We start from the raw sequence: 15,230 nt of genomic DNA on the forward strand, positions 1-15,230 counted from the left end.
GTGAAAATGATATTTATAAAATGTTTTTTGAAAGTATAGGGACAAGATATTATTATATGAATGATGATGAAAGAAAAGCTTTAGGTGATTTATGTATGAGATAAGACATTATTATTAAACAAGCAGATAAAGGAGACAAAATAGTAATTATGGATATGAATAAATATAAAATGCTGGTATATAACCTTTTCACTCATATACTCCATCTCTCAGGATATTCCTATTATCACACTAGCACCCTATTTGCATATTACTCCATTCCTAAATTTCTACAAACTTTATTACTCACCTCATATCATCCACTTAAGTAGTTTGTCTGATTAACTCTCTAATAATCCCTAATCTAAAATGATTCTCCTTACTCTCCTATCACTAATGTTCCTCTGCGTCTCTTCACTGTCATCACATCTAGTCCCTCTCCAACCTATTACAAGCTCTCTACCGCTTGCTTCTCTAACACAGAGCACTACTCACTACCCGTCACCGCTCATCTCTTTCACACAGACAATATTCTGTTCTTTAAACCCAAACTGTTTCAGATGCAGCTGTACCTGTTTAATGTTACATGTACTGACAGTTTAACCAAAATGGAATCTTGTCTCTACTACATAATCTTGAAATTCCTCTTGCTCTGTGGTGACATCCACCCAAATCCTGGTCCCAACACCTCACAATCCACATCTTCAACCCATATTCCAAGTACACAAAATATGCATAAATATATCTCAGTAAATGCACATAGCTTGTGCAACAAAATGTCTGAGTTGTATGCTTGGATGACTGCATATTCATACTCCTGATATACTAGTAATCACTGAAACCTGGCTTAATCCACAAATAAAGGATGCCAAAGTACTTCCCCCAGGCTTTAATATGTTCAAAGCCGACTGACTTAAAAAAAAAAGGAGATGGCTGTTGCGGTAATATATCCTGCTTCTATTTCCCTAACCCCTCACAATCAATCTGTACCCTCCTTTGACAAAGCCAAATTATTGATCACCTGGCTTAAATTAAACAATAATAAAAGTCTCTGCATTATAGCTTTATACATACCCCCTGGCAATAACTTATCAACTCTGGAAAGTATCCCATATTGGGTATCACAAAATATCTCTCTAGAAACAATAATATTAGGTGATATCAACACTGACTGGCAGAAGCTTAACTTACAATTTCCTACAGATAGCATAAACCTATTTCTATTTTCTCAACTAATTACTCACCCAACCTTTACCAGTGCTACAAACCAAAATGGCTCAATAATTGATTGGATTTTGGTCTCCCATCCTAACAATTTCTTTCAGTCCAAAACACTTCCAACCTCTTTTAGTGATCACCATCCCATCTGTACAACTAGATGTGTTGCACATTCATGTAGAGAACACACCTACAAGACAGTACGAAACATATCCAACTTTCACTAGCAGGCCTTTGCAAATTTACTAAACTCCATCAATTGGTCCTTCCTTAAATACTTACCACTAGATGATGCAGTTGAACTATTTAATTGTACATTCTTAAACACCTTAGACAGTTTAGCTCCCACCAGAAGGAAAAGAGTCAAAACCAGCTATACTCCTTGGCTTTCTGTCTGTACCAGATCAGTCATGCAAAAAAGAGACAAGGCTTGGATAACTTACCTAAAACACAAGATTTACAATAATTTACATTTCAAAGCACTGTCTAACCTTGTAAATAAACAGATTAATTTAGACAAAAACAGTTCTATGCAAAGCCACAAGATCAGCACAAATCTAGTCCAAAAACCTTCTGGCACTCTAATCACAAATAATCCTAAACCCAGGATGTCAGTCCTCCCCCCAAACATCCTGTGTTAGTACCTCCCCTGACATAGCAACTCAGTTTAACTCCTACTTCATTGATAGCATAACTTCCATCACTAACAAATTCCCTCCATCTCCCTCTACCCTCTCTCAGCCTCCTATTACCTGTCACTCCACATTTTCCCTTCAACCGGTTTCTACTTCCTTTATCAAATCCCTCCTGTGCAAGCTCAGGTCATATTCCCCCTCTGCAGACAATCTTTCTAACGAATATCTAAGAATGTCTACTGACTCAATTGCCTACCCTGTCTCAATAATCATTAATAGATCCATCAATGAGTCTTATGTCCCCTCCCTGTGGAAAAAATCCTTCATCCTTCCTCTCCACAAAGGTGTGCCCTCCACAGAAATCTCTAACTATAGGCCAATTGCTATTCTTTCACCACTATCAAAAATTCTAGAAAATGTATCAATAAACAACTTTTTCAATACCTCTATGACAATAATCTTCTCTCTCCCACCCAACATGGATTCAGACTAGCACACAGCACTATCACTGCTCTACTATCCTTTACTGACACTGTCAACAAAGCTCATGAATCAGGAAACTTTGTCTCTTCTCTGTTTTTAGATCTATCCAAAGCCTTTGATACTGTCTCCCACCCAAGGAAGCCCACAAGATTTTTTTGCAGGGGGATGCAAACCCAGAGCCCTGCCCATGCAGCCCCCCATGCCCAACCCAATTAACACTACTGAGCAGAGATTTTCAGTTGCAATACTAACCATAACGACACTATTGTCTAAAGTGGAGGTTGTACTGTTTGCTTCCTCCTGCTCAAATTTTCACCATACTGAACTCAATAGTTTTATTACATCAGATTTTATGTTGCTTTTCTAGATATTTATTAGATAGATTTTAGCAAATAAGTATTAGATCTGAATATGTGGACCAAGGAAAAAAAAACAATCTAAACCACTACAAATGAGAAGTGCATGGAAAACTGAATTTAAATAAAACAAAAATAAAATAAAACAGCATTGCAGCAGCAAGCCTCATTTACAGCATGGATCATGAGTTAAGCACTTATAACTGGGACTTGGTACTTCTACAGAGTGAGAGCCCTTATTGTGAACATCATATTTACTTAGGCCAATTGTGGCAAGCAATGCACACTGCACCACCAAGAAGTACAAAGGAGACTAATTAAAATAAAACAAAAATAAAATAAAATCAACAGTCTAGTTGCAGGCCGTACTTAACATGTATCTCAAGTCTAACAATTACACCTGAAACACAGCACTTTCATAGACTGATACTGCTCAACTCAAGAGTCAGATTTAAACAGGCAGACCAAGGAAATCAATCTATACTGCACAACCAATGAGCAATATGGGGAACACAAAACTAAAATAAATGAAAAATCAAACAAATGAATAATGCGGCAGTGGATCTCTCCTAGAGCATGGATACTAGATCAAATGATTACATCTGGAACTCAGCACTGGTTAATATAAAAACATTTCACAGTGTAGCACATTTATTAGAATTTTTAAAGAATACTTGGCATGGATTTACATAGCACAGACAGACCAGTAGATTAATTGAAATTACTAGTGCATCTCACCTTTACATTCGTCCGCAGTCCGAACGTCCTCCGGAGTTCAAATTCCCAGTAAGCGTGAAAGACGAAGATATAAACCATCGGCCGTACAGCCACAGAAGACAAAAACATCTGTGTGACTTGACAGGATGCAAAGGGTGTTCTTAGAGAGGAACGCCCTTTAAAAAAAACTTTTTTTTTAAAATAAAAATAAAATTCATTTCCTGGCCAGCCAGTCCCAGGGGAGTGCAAGTACACCCCCTTGCACCTGCCTGCGGGCGTCCCACCCCCCAACTGTTATCCCGGATATCTCATCTGGGCTTGACCAAAATATCTTTACAATGGTTCACTAGCTATCTCTCTAACAGATATCAATCTGTCAAATGGAACTCTTAACTTCTCTCCTTACTTACCTGTTAGCACTGGAGTACCCCAAGGCTCAGTACTAGGTCCACTTCTCTTCAACATTTTTATTAACCATCTTAATACTGCCAGCAAACAAGCCACCCAAATTCTATATGCTGATGACTCTGCATTAATCTGCTCTGCCAGGACTCTGTCTCATCTATAGAGTTTAATGCAAGAAGCATTCAATTCCATTGAGTCTTGGCTCACCAACAACCGTTTACTACTTAACCCCCCCCAAAAAAATACACTTCTATTCTTTTTACCAAAATACTTTTCTCCAGATGCCTCTAACTTTGCTATTACTTCTCGGAACAATACTTTAATTAATATGGTGTCACATACAAAACTGTTAGGTGTAACTATTGACAACATGCTTAGATTTGACCTACATATCAGCAACATCATAAAAAAACTAATCAAAAATTGGGCATGATGTAGGGGGCTAAGAAATTTATCTCTTACCCTGCATTCTATACGCTTCACCTATTCTAACCGATCTTCACTCTTCCCTCAAAGTAAAACTCAGTCAATGTTATAATAAAGTAGCTAAATGTGCCACAGGGCAGGCCCACTACTCTCACCATTGCTATGCTCTCAAGTCCCTAAACTGGCTCGAACTACCCCACCTTCTCACCTTTAATCAAATAACATTAACTCACAGATTACTGTACAACTCCTCATTTTTGCAAACTACATCATCACTACTACAACATTATATTCCATCTCGTGACCTACGCTCCTGTCATAAGTAACTACTATCTATTTACAAACCTCAAAGATCTAATGGGATTAGTCTGTACTCTCACCGTGTTGGCAAATCAGGGAATAGCATTCCAGAAGCAATCAGACATGTACCCCCCCTACTATTCCTTCAAGTCTAGGCTGGAGAACATCTAAGCAATAATTGGACCTGCCCATGCCCCTTCCCATCTTAGTACTCTTTTCTATTCCTTTCTTCCCCGCCCTTAATAGACCTTCCCTTGATGTATCCTACTTCACTTCCTGTTTTATCTACTTTCTAGCCTCACCTCTCTTTAATTCCTTAACATTCTAATGTCCTTTCATAGGTTCATAGGTAGGTACTAGGCTATTGGCCCTAGGGCCTATATAAGCCTAGCCAAATGGTACCCTGGCTTTTGCCACCCAAGAAAATTATTTTCCTGTGTCCCTGTCAAGCAGAGCCACAGAAGTGATCCCCGGGGTGAATTTCCTATCTCCCATCCAATCATCAAGATTTTTCTTGAAGAGTGCTAATGAGGAGCTCTGTTTGACATAGATAGGTAGTTTGTTCCAGAGTATGGGAAGTTTCAGGGACAGGAATCTATCCCGACAGCATGTTCTGTTTATTGTGGTGACAAGGTTTAGGTCCCTAGAGCATGTAACTTGGAGGGATTGGGATTTCTTTAAGTGGATCATGTCCAACAGCTCTGGGTTTGACATAGCTTTGTATGTTAGGCAGAGATCGCCTCTGAGAAGGCGATATGCGATGGAGTAAAGCTGGAGTTTTTTGAGACTGTCTGCGCAGGGCATCTGTTTGAGGCCAGTAATCCTCTTTGTGAGGCATTTCTGTGGCCTTCCCAGGTGTTGTAGATGTCTTGTACATACCAAAAGGGGTGTTGTACTCTATAATGGGTCTAATGAGTGATGAGTAGAAGGGAACAATGACCTCTTTTTTCCTGGATGAGAATCATCACTGTTATTTCAAACGATACAGGTGGACAGTTTATTAGAGAATTTTTGTGATGAGGTGTGCCATGTAGAAGGATTTCCTGACTACTGTGACAATTGTTTTATCAAAGGAGAGACTACTGTCCACCTGTGTCCCAAGGTCTCTTATCACAATTTCGGTGTTAAGTAGACTTTCTTTATAATCTTACACTAACCTTTCTCTATCCCAGAATTTGAGTGAAATTTATTATCTAATTCTTCTGCCAGAAAAGTATATGGTTTTTACGACATGCACATTAGGAACACTCTTCTATCTTGTATATAATGTATAGTCAACTTTATTGCTTGCCTTTATATTTTGCTTATTTTTCTTTTGTTGTATTTCACATATTGTACTACTTTATCATTGTCTTAATATTTGTAACCATTGTTCAATTTTTTAATTCTCTTTATGTTTACTGTGGAGCTTTTCTCCCCGGGCCTCCACTGAAAATGGGCCCATACTCAGTCGAGCTTTCCCGGTAAACAAATGTCAAATAACTAAATAAATATAACCTCCTTTCTGATAACCAAACTTTTAAAGAAATTAATTACGTTAATGTAAATGCTATTATTTATAGGGAGAAAAGTTTTTTGTATGACCTCCTTATGCAGCTGTCTATTACATCTGAATTATAGCTATTTATATATAGAGCATCCAGTATGCCCTATTATTTATGGGCTATGAAAAATACACAAAGATTTTGATAATCCACCATTGAGACCAGTTGTGTCTGGTAGCCCATGGGCAACAATAGCTATTTCAAAATATCTAGAGAATCAGTTAGACTCTCTACTTACTGAAAGTCATCATTATATCAAAGACACAAATTATTTTCTTATGGCTTTACATAATTTCCTGCTTATTAATACGTGCAGTAATATTTTATTAGTGACTATGAACATTAAATTATTATTCACTGTTATTTCAAACGATACAGGTGGACAGTTTATTAGAGAATTTTTAATAGATCATAGTGACTTTACAGCTTGCAAAACTGAGATAATTTGCTCTATGTTAGAAACGGTCTTAGAAAATAATGACTTCCTCTTTGATAATAAGTTTTATCATCAGCAGTTGGGGGTTGCCATGGGTACCCCAGTTGCTAATAGATATGCCAATCTACTGTTCAGTAGATGGGAGGAACTATTTATTTATGATAAAAGTTCACCCATTGTTAATTATTACAACAATAATTTAATCTTCTTTAAATGATTTGTGGATGATATATTTATTCTATGGAAGGGTGATGTTGAAAGCCTACTAGAATTTTTAAAGTTTGATGTTAATTATGCTCAGGATTCTGTTCATTTTCTGGATATTACTATATCTAATGATAATAGTAATTTCCATTCTACCATTCATAGGAAGAATGTCCAGACTACTAGTTATGTGCATGCAAACAGCATGCATCCTAGATATATTTATAAGAGCATTGTAAGAAAGCAGTTCTTAGGAGCTAGTAGACTTAACACTACAGATGAAGGTTTTATGTCTGAAATTAACAGTAAGACTCTAGATTTTTACACTAGAGGGTATAGCCAGACCCTAATTAATGGTAGTTTGGAAACTTTAATGACTGTGCGGGAAAGTAAAGAGAAACTATACCGTCGTGATAATAATAGTATAGAGCAGCAAACAGAAAATAGTAGTAGAACAATTTGGTCCTTAGGGTATGTCACCAGATATAACAGAAGAACAAATCAGATAAGAAATATTATAGAGCAGAATTGGACTATTTTGAAATCTGATTGTCAAATCAGTAAGTTTATTGATGAAAGACCACATTTTAGATATAAGAAGAAAAATAATTTAAGACAAATACTCTGCTATAAAGATATTAATGCTAGATATAACAGAAAGACTAATATTAAGAAAGTGACTGTGCCATATCATAGTTGTGAACAATGTAAGCATATACATTTAATAGCCTTGCAACATGCAGTACTGAAAATGATGTATATCTGATTTTGTGCATCCTATTACTAAGCAGAAATGTATATTTAATAGCTTTGCAACATGCAGTACTGAAAATGTTGTATATATAGTTAACTGCATGAAATGCATTTCGTTCTACATTGGTAAGATGAATCAGAAACTCAAAGACAGAATAGCCTCACACCCCTTTCGGAGATTCATAGGAAGGTGGATAGTAATGCCTTGTTTAAACATATATCATCCACTAACAATGAACACTTTTTAAGTTTAGAGTTTTAGGAAAATTAATCTTGACACAAGAGGGGAGATCATATTATTAAAACAGAGCTAGCAGAATAGAGATGGATCAATTACTTTAGAGTTGATACACCCCCAGGTTTTAATACTCTGAACAATATAAGACCAGTACTAAAATATAAACACTCGAGTATAAAAGTGTGTTATATTAGATATATGTTTTAGATTTTATATAATGATAGACTGAATACAAATATTTAAACTTTGAATAACTGTTACACAAATGTTTGCATTGAGAAAGAGTCTTGTAGACCTGAAAGCTTTGTTGTTGTGCTATATATTGGAATTAAAGGTATGTTTGGTATATGAGATGATTGGAGTACTGCTATTTTTTTGGTTTGTTGTGCAGCTGTCAGCAGTCAAGATAGAAGTCATGGAAGAAAATGGAGCTCACAGGTAACTTTCTCTGTGGCAAAAGGTGTAAATGCAATGAGCTTATAAATAAAGACTATCCGATGTATGATTCGAATCCACTTAAAGAATACTTTTACAAAGGTTGCCTGAATACATATTTAATTGCATTTTGTGATACCATTGTGTTGTTTAAAAATCAACTGTTGTCACTATTGCTAAGAACATGTGGTCATTAGTCTGTCCTCTTTCACATTGCTGTCATTAACTATAAGTCTGATAATGTGTTCGACAAAGTACAGGTCTGTTGTTGTAAAAGGGGTGTGAAGGAAGAACTGTTCACCTGAATGCAATTTTTGTTGTGGTCATTTCAACATATACCCATGCATTGCATTTCATTTACTTTCTTTAGTTTCCCTATCATATATTTCTGTTCTAATGTCTTTTACATTTGCTATCCAATTGGCAGTACACAGACAGTGTTCAGTAGCTAAGGTAAAAAAGTGGAAACTTTAGTTTAGGCTGCCTGGTGTCATTGCTTGGCGCCCTGCAACAGGGAGAGTACTTACTTCAGTTAATTATGAAATGAATCAAGAGAAATACGGCACATAAAGCATTGCTCAACTCCTCTTTAGAGATCACTTCGCAATTATTCACAATATTTAATTTTCCATTTTTTTTCATTTTAAGGTGCATTTATTCTCCACTTGGCAGCATGCAAATATGGTTTCCTACCAAAGAAAAAATGTGAAAAATGTAGTTTAGGCTGCCTTTTCAAACAGACCTGGCATGACTGAGCAGCCCCCTGCAACACAAAGAGTACGTACTTCATTAAGTGCTCCTGACAGATATCAAATTTTCTGGTACAAGGTGGAATTGAAGTGAATTGAGAAAAATAAGGCACAGGAAGCATTGTTAAACTCCTGTTTATAGAGCACTTTGCCATTATTCATAATATGTACTTTTCCATTTTTTTTTTTTTAAAGTACATTTGCTCTCCACTTTGCAGTGTGCAAACAGGGTTCACTACCTAAGGAAAAAAGTGATAAATTTAGTTCAGGCTGCATTAGTTAGCTCAAACACTCCTAGCAACAGTTCATGTTTCTCAGCACTCTATACTACTGAGGGAAAATTCCAGTTGTTGCAAAACTGTCTCTGTGGCACAACATTTAAGTGTAGTGACTTTGGATAAATCATACAGCCTGTTAATGGTTTGAATCCAACCGTGAGATATTTTTTAAAAATGGTGGAAGCCCATTTCTTACAGCTTTTTGAATAGGACTGTAACACTAAAGAAAATTGATAATGTTAAACCTGTTTCTTGCAAAGTATCAGTAAGCCTTGCATAATTAAACTGTGCTATTTAACATATACAGTTAATGTTTTACAGATAAACACAACCTGTCCATTTCCTAGATATGACAATTAATATATTTTTATTTCATATAAAATTCACTTTGCAGGTGTATGATGGCTACAATACTTTTGTTATAATCATCACAACACATCACATATCCCAACTATGTGTTTAAGACCATTTTGCCTTGTGAAGTGTGTATGTAGCATTAACTAATCGGTCAATCAATACATTCTACTACATACATCTGAACCATACTTAGTTGCAAAATGAATAAATTTTACATAGGAATGCATTCCAAGACATAATTATAACCACACACTCTGAAGTGTATCCCCGTTTATTCAGAAATTATTATATATCAAATGTCCATGCTGCAACAGTAGCTCTCCTGTGGCAATGTCAGGTAATACATTAAGTGGCAGGTATTTGCATTCTTTATCCTATGGGTTTGATTTACACCTGTTCCAATAATCTTTTAACATTGGGTAAGCCCAAATATGACAATACAGTGGATATAAAACATGTACATACCCCTGTTAAAATGCCAGGTTTTTGTGATATAAAAAATGAGACCACAATAAATCATTTTAAAACTTTTACCACCTTTAATGTGACCTATAACCTGTACAATTCAATTGAAAAACAAATCTGTTAGGAAAAAATATAAAAAATAAAAAATGTACAATAAGCTGGTTGTATAAGTGTGCACACCCTTAAACTAATACTTTGTTGAAGCACCTTTTGATTTAATTACAACATTCAGTCTTTTTGGGTAGGAGTCTATCAGCATGGCACTTCTTGACTTGGCAATATTTGACCAGTCTTCCTTGCAAAAGTGCTCCAAATCTGTCAAATTATGAGGGCATCTCTTGTGTCACCCCACAGATTTTCTATTGGATTTAGGTCTGGGCTCTGGCTGGGCCATTCCAAAACTTTAATTTTCATCTGATGAAGCCATTCTTTCATTGATTTGGATGTATGCTTGGGGTCATTGTCACGTTGAAAAGTGAAATTCCTCTTCATCTTCGGCCTTATAGCAGATGCCTGAAGCTTTTGGGCCAAAAGTGACTGGTATTTGGAACTGTTCATAATTCCTTCCACCTTGACTAAAGCCCCAGTTCCAGCTGAAGAAAAGAAACCGCAAAGCATGATGCTGCCACCACCATGCTTCACCGTGGGGATGGTGTTTTTTTGGTGATGCAAAGTGTTGTTTTTGCGCCAAATTTACCTTTTGGAATCGTGGCCAAAAAGTTCAACCTTTGTCTCATTAGACCATAACACATTTTCCCACATACTTTTGGGAGACTTGATGTATTGTTTTGCAAATTTTAGCCGGGCATGGATGTTTTTCTGTGTAAGAAAAAGCATCCATCTTGCAACCCTACCCCATAGTCCAGACATATGGAGAATATGGGAGACTGTTGTCAAATGTAGTACACAACCAGTACTTGCCACAAATTTCCGCATCTCCTTCAGTGTTGCTGTACGTCTCTTGGCAGCCTCCCTGATGAGTTTTTGTCTTGTTTTTTCATCAATTTTGGAGGGACGTCCAGTTCTTTGCAACGTCACTGTTGTCCCATATTTTCTCCATTTTTGATGACTGTCTTCACTGTGTTACATGGTATATCCAATGCATGTAGGAAATTTTTTTGTGCCCTTCTCGTGACTGATACCTTTCAACAATGAGATCCCTTTGATGCTTTGCAAGCTCTGTGTGAAGCATGGCTTTTGCTGTAGCAGGCAACTGAATAAATGTCAGAAAATAATTGATGGCAGGTGTGTGCCCAAGAAGACTGAATGCTGTAATTAAATCAAAAGGTGCTTCAACAAAGTATTAGTTTAAGGGTGTGCACACATGCAACTAGCTTATTGTATGTTTTTTTTTTTTTTATATATTTTTCCCCTAACCAATTTGCTTGTTTTTCAATTGAATTGTACAGGTTATTGGTCACATTAAAGGTGGGAAAAGTTTTGAAATGATTTTTTGTGTTTTCATTTTTTTATATCATAAAAACCTGGGATTTTAACAGGGGTGTGTACATGTTTTAGATCCACTTTATGTCAGAATTCACCATCTTTCACCTTCCAAACCCTTGCAACCCTTAAAAGCCATACCATTAAGCAGTCCATTGTTGGACACTGGAACCCATGATAATGGGTGGAGCATCACACATTGCACAGCTCGGTGCCATGTTTGACATCATTACTGCTATATGGAATAAGTAGTGCCAATGTGTCTGCCAAGGAGTCCATCTGTTTTCAATTGCGCAAATGCAGTTGGCAAGGCTGTATGTCTTCACACAATACCACTATCCTGCAAGATCTGAAATGGGTGCCAATTCAGACATATTTTGTTAGCTTGACTTTTGCCGACATAGCTGGTGAGGGATATAATGATGATGAATTTAGAGCACAAAGGTGGGGTGTTGAGTCCAGGATATTTGAGACACTCATTGTGAAGTGCTAGAGCACTGGCTGTTGCAGGGGGAATATACTGGGTGTCAGTATAAGGCTGAGGCTTGGAATAGCTTAGTCAAGGCAGTATCCACTGCAACTGGCATTCCGCACAGTGGGGAGCAGTGGCATCACCACTACAGAGACCTTAAAAAGCATGACCTCCTACACCAATGGGGGGCTGAATATAGGACTGGAACATCCCTTGGTTATGTAAGCATACGGATCCACAACCTGTGTATGATACGGCTGTAATTATCTAGCTAGCCAATGCAGTTGCTCATTATGCTTTTATATGTATGCCTTCTTTTAGTGCTGTACAGCTGCAAAGGAGATAGCTATAAATTGTGAGGTGCGCCAAGAGAGATTGACTCTTCTCAGAGAAGCACAGGTAAGTATGATTCATTTAAAAATTCAAGCCATATTGTTATTTTCATTCCCTCAGGTACTAGCATCTTGAACAGGCATATATCATCCTTCATCTCAAGCATGTGTGCCTTCCAAAACTACTCTTGCTGCTTGCATTAAGCAATTAGAATACCACCTTTACTGTGTGTGGGTTCAATACCCAGAAGAAGTATTTTTTTTTTATTTGTTTTAATGTGATAATTATTTATAAGATATTAACAGCAGTCTGTCAGGAAGAATCACATTATTGGTAATTGCAATTATTAATACAGAATGCATAATTACAGTCTATCACAGTGAATGAGGGCAGGTATTTCTTATGGTTTACTATTATAATTCTGAAGTGCTTTCGGTCGAATGCCGGTATCTCCGACTTCCAAGCGTGAAAGTGACAATGTCGAATTCTGACATTGCCAAAAGTACATCTCAAATTCGACCTCCAAACAGGCTTTAACATGGGTCGAGATAGGGGCGAGATTTGTACTTCAACAATGTCGGGTTTGACATTGTCACCATTCGACCCTGCCGTTCGCTGTAGTGGTGTCAACAAGATGCGCGTCGGAATTATAAGTTCATAGGTTCATAGGTAGGTACTAGGCTATCTGCCCGAGGGCATTTATAAGCCTAGCCAGAGTGTGTCGGCTTTCACCACCCCATTGATTAATTAACTGATCCTCTGTCAAGCAGAGCCAATGAAGTAATCCCAGGGGTGTATTTTCTGTTACCCATCCACTCGTCAAGGTTTCTCTTGAAGAGTGTTAGTGAGGGGCTCTGCCTGATGTAATTTGGAATTTTGTTCCAAAGCATGGGGAGTCTCTATGACAGGAATCTATCCCTCCAGCATGTTCTGTTTATTGTTGTGGTGAGGTTTAGCTAACTAGAGTGTGTGGCTTGCAGTGACTTGGACTTCTTTAGGTGGAGCATGTCCATCAATTCTGAGTTGGACATGGCTTTGTAAATCAGGCAGAGATCACCTCTGAGTAAGCGATATGCCACTGAGTACAGCCGGAGTTTTTTCAGGCTGCATAGGACATATGTTTGAGGCCATTAATCCTCTTGGTGAGGTACTTTTGTGGTCTTTCCAGCTGTTGGAAGTGTCTTGTGAGGTACATCCCAAATGGGGCATTGTACTCTATGATGGGTCTAATGAGTGACGAGTAGAGGGGCACTATAACCTCTTTATTTCTAGATGCAAACTCTTTAGTAATTAGATGGGCCACATAGAAAGATTTCCTAACTACTTTGGCAATATGATTATCAAAGGAGAGATTACTATCTACCTGGGTCCCCAGATCTCTTATTACCTCTTCTGTATTAAGGGGGCTGCCACATATGTGGTAATTTGTGGGTGTTTTCTTTTTCCTAAATGGGATGACTATGCATTTTTTGGCATTTATCTTGAGGCCATGACTTTGACACCAGGTGTCCGTCTCAGTAAGGCCCTTTTGGAGGATGTCCGTGTCAGCCGGAGTGTCAATTATGGCTCCCAGTATGCAGTCATCGGCGAACTTGGTTAGCCATAGCTTATGATAGTAAACCATTTCTTATATCAGAGAAGTGACATTTCTTTATTTAATTTTTATTTGGATAGTGCAGTAGTAGTGTTGTTGCCTCACAGTAAGAAGTTCTACAGTTCAATTCTCAGTTGGGGTGCCGTCTGCATGTCCTCCCTGTGTTTGTGTGGGTTTTCTCTGAGTGCTCCGGTTTCTTCCCATGTACTTACATGTGTCTGGAGCATTTCTCTCCGGGCATCTGCTGAAAATTGGCTTTGTTCCAAGTCAGACTTTCAAATTAAATAATGGCACTTGTTTTTGTCACAGCTGCATTAACTGAGTGTTTCTGTGTTGGATAGCTACACTATTTGACCTTTTCTACAGTCTTTAGTTAGAATTACTTTTCTCTGCTCAGTGGTGCCTAACAGAGATCTGTAAGGATGCTGATATCTCACAACATAATTCCCCCCTTGTAATCTGTGAAGATGTCTATCTCATGAAGACTCCCTTAAAATACCCTTACTGTCTAGACAGATTTTTTTTAACTACTAGAGCATCTACTTTGTGCATATCTGAGCATTGCATATCAAAATCCTTGTGCTATTGACCTAGTCAATATTTAAATTTCCCTCACTCCTCCCTAGTGGATCAGTAGCTATGGATATGCACTTCTCGAGTCTCTCTGTGGCCATTCTAGTTGAGATGATTATTCTGAGGCATTGTAGCAATTGTCTTGTGTACACTGACAACCCACTTATTCTTAATAAAACAGATAAAATATGCAAGATATGTAAATACACTTTAATGCTGGAAGCAAAACTCCCTCATATAACCAAAGCTAAACCTATTGAGGTTGCTAGTGACACTTACACCACACCTACTGCACAGGGTAAAGGCTCTACACAAAACTATTTATGCTGAGGCACTTGCAGATATGCTTCCTAAAACACTAACACCTCCTGCACAGCACAACCAAAAAAAAGGTTCTTCCTCAGCCATCACGTAAGCACTTCATTAAAATACCAACCGCAGCTACACATAGTAACACTGTATCCAGGGCCTTTACTGCTAGGCCCTTAAGGCAAACCAGCAGACAGCCAAATTTTCTGTTCATTGGTAATTCTATAGTGAGGCACACTGATGAACCTCCTCTCTAGACTGAGTAAGGAGAGGGTCATATTTAGCTGCCTTTGCAGGACTAGGAGCCCTCAAGTCACAAAGGCACTCAGGCTATTGAACCATAGGTATCAGTGTGATTCTGTCATAGTCCAAGTGGGTGTTAATGACCTGAGATGTACCTCCCTTGAACTATGTGAAGTTAGATATGGTTGAACTAGCTGATTATGTGTCTCAGGCCGATATCAAGCTAGCACTGAGCAGCATACTGCTTTCTTCAAGGATGATGCTACCTAGCACTGAGCAGCATAC

This window comes from Protopterus annectens, chromosome 2.part2 (genome assembly GCF_019279795.1).
Source record: "Protopterus annectens isolate FY-2018-M chromosome 2.part2, PAN1.0, whole genome shotgun sequence".
Classification (NCBI taxonomy): Eukaryota; Metazoa; Chordata; order Ceratodontiformes; family Protopteridae; genus Protopterus; species Protopterus annectens.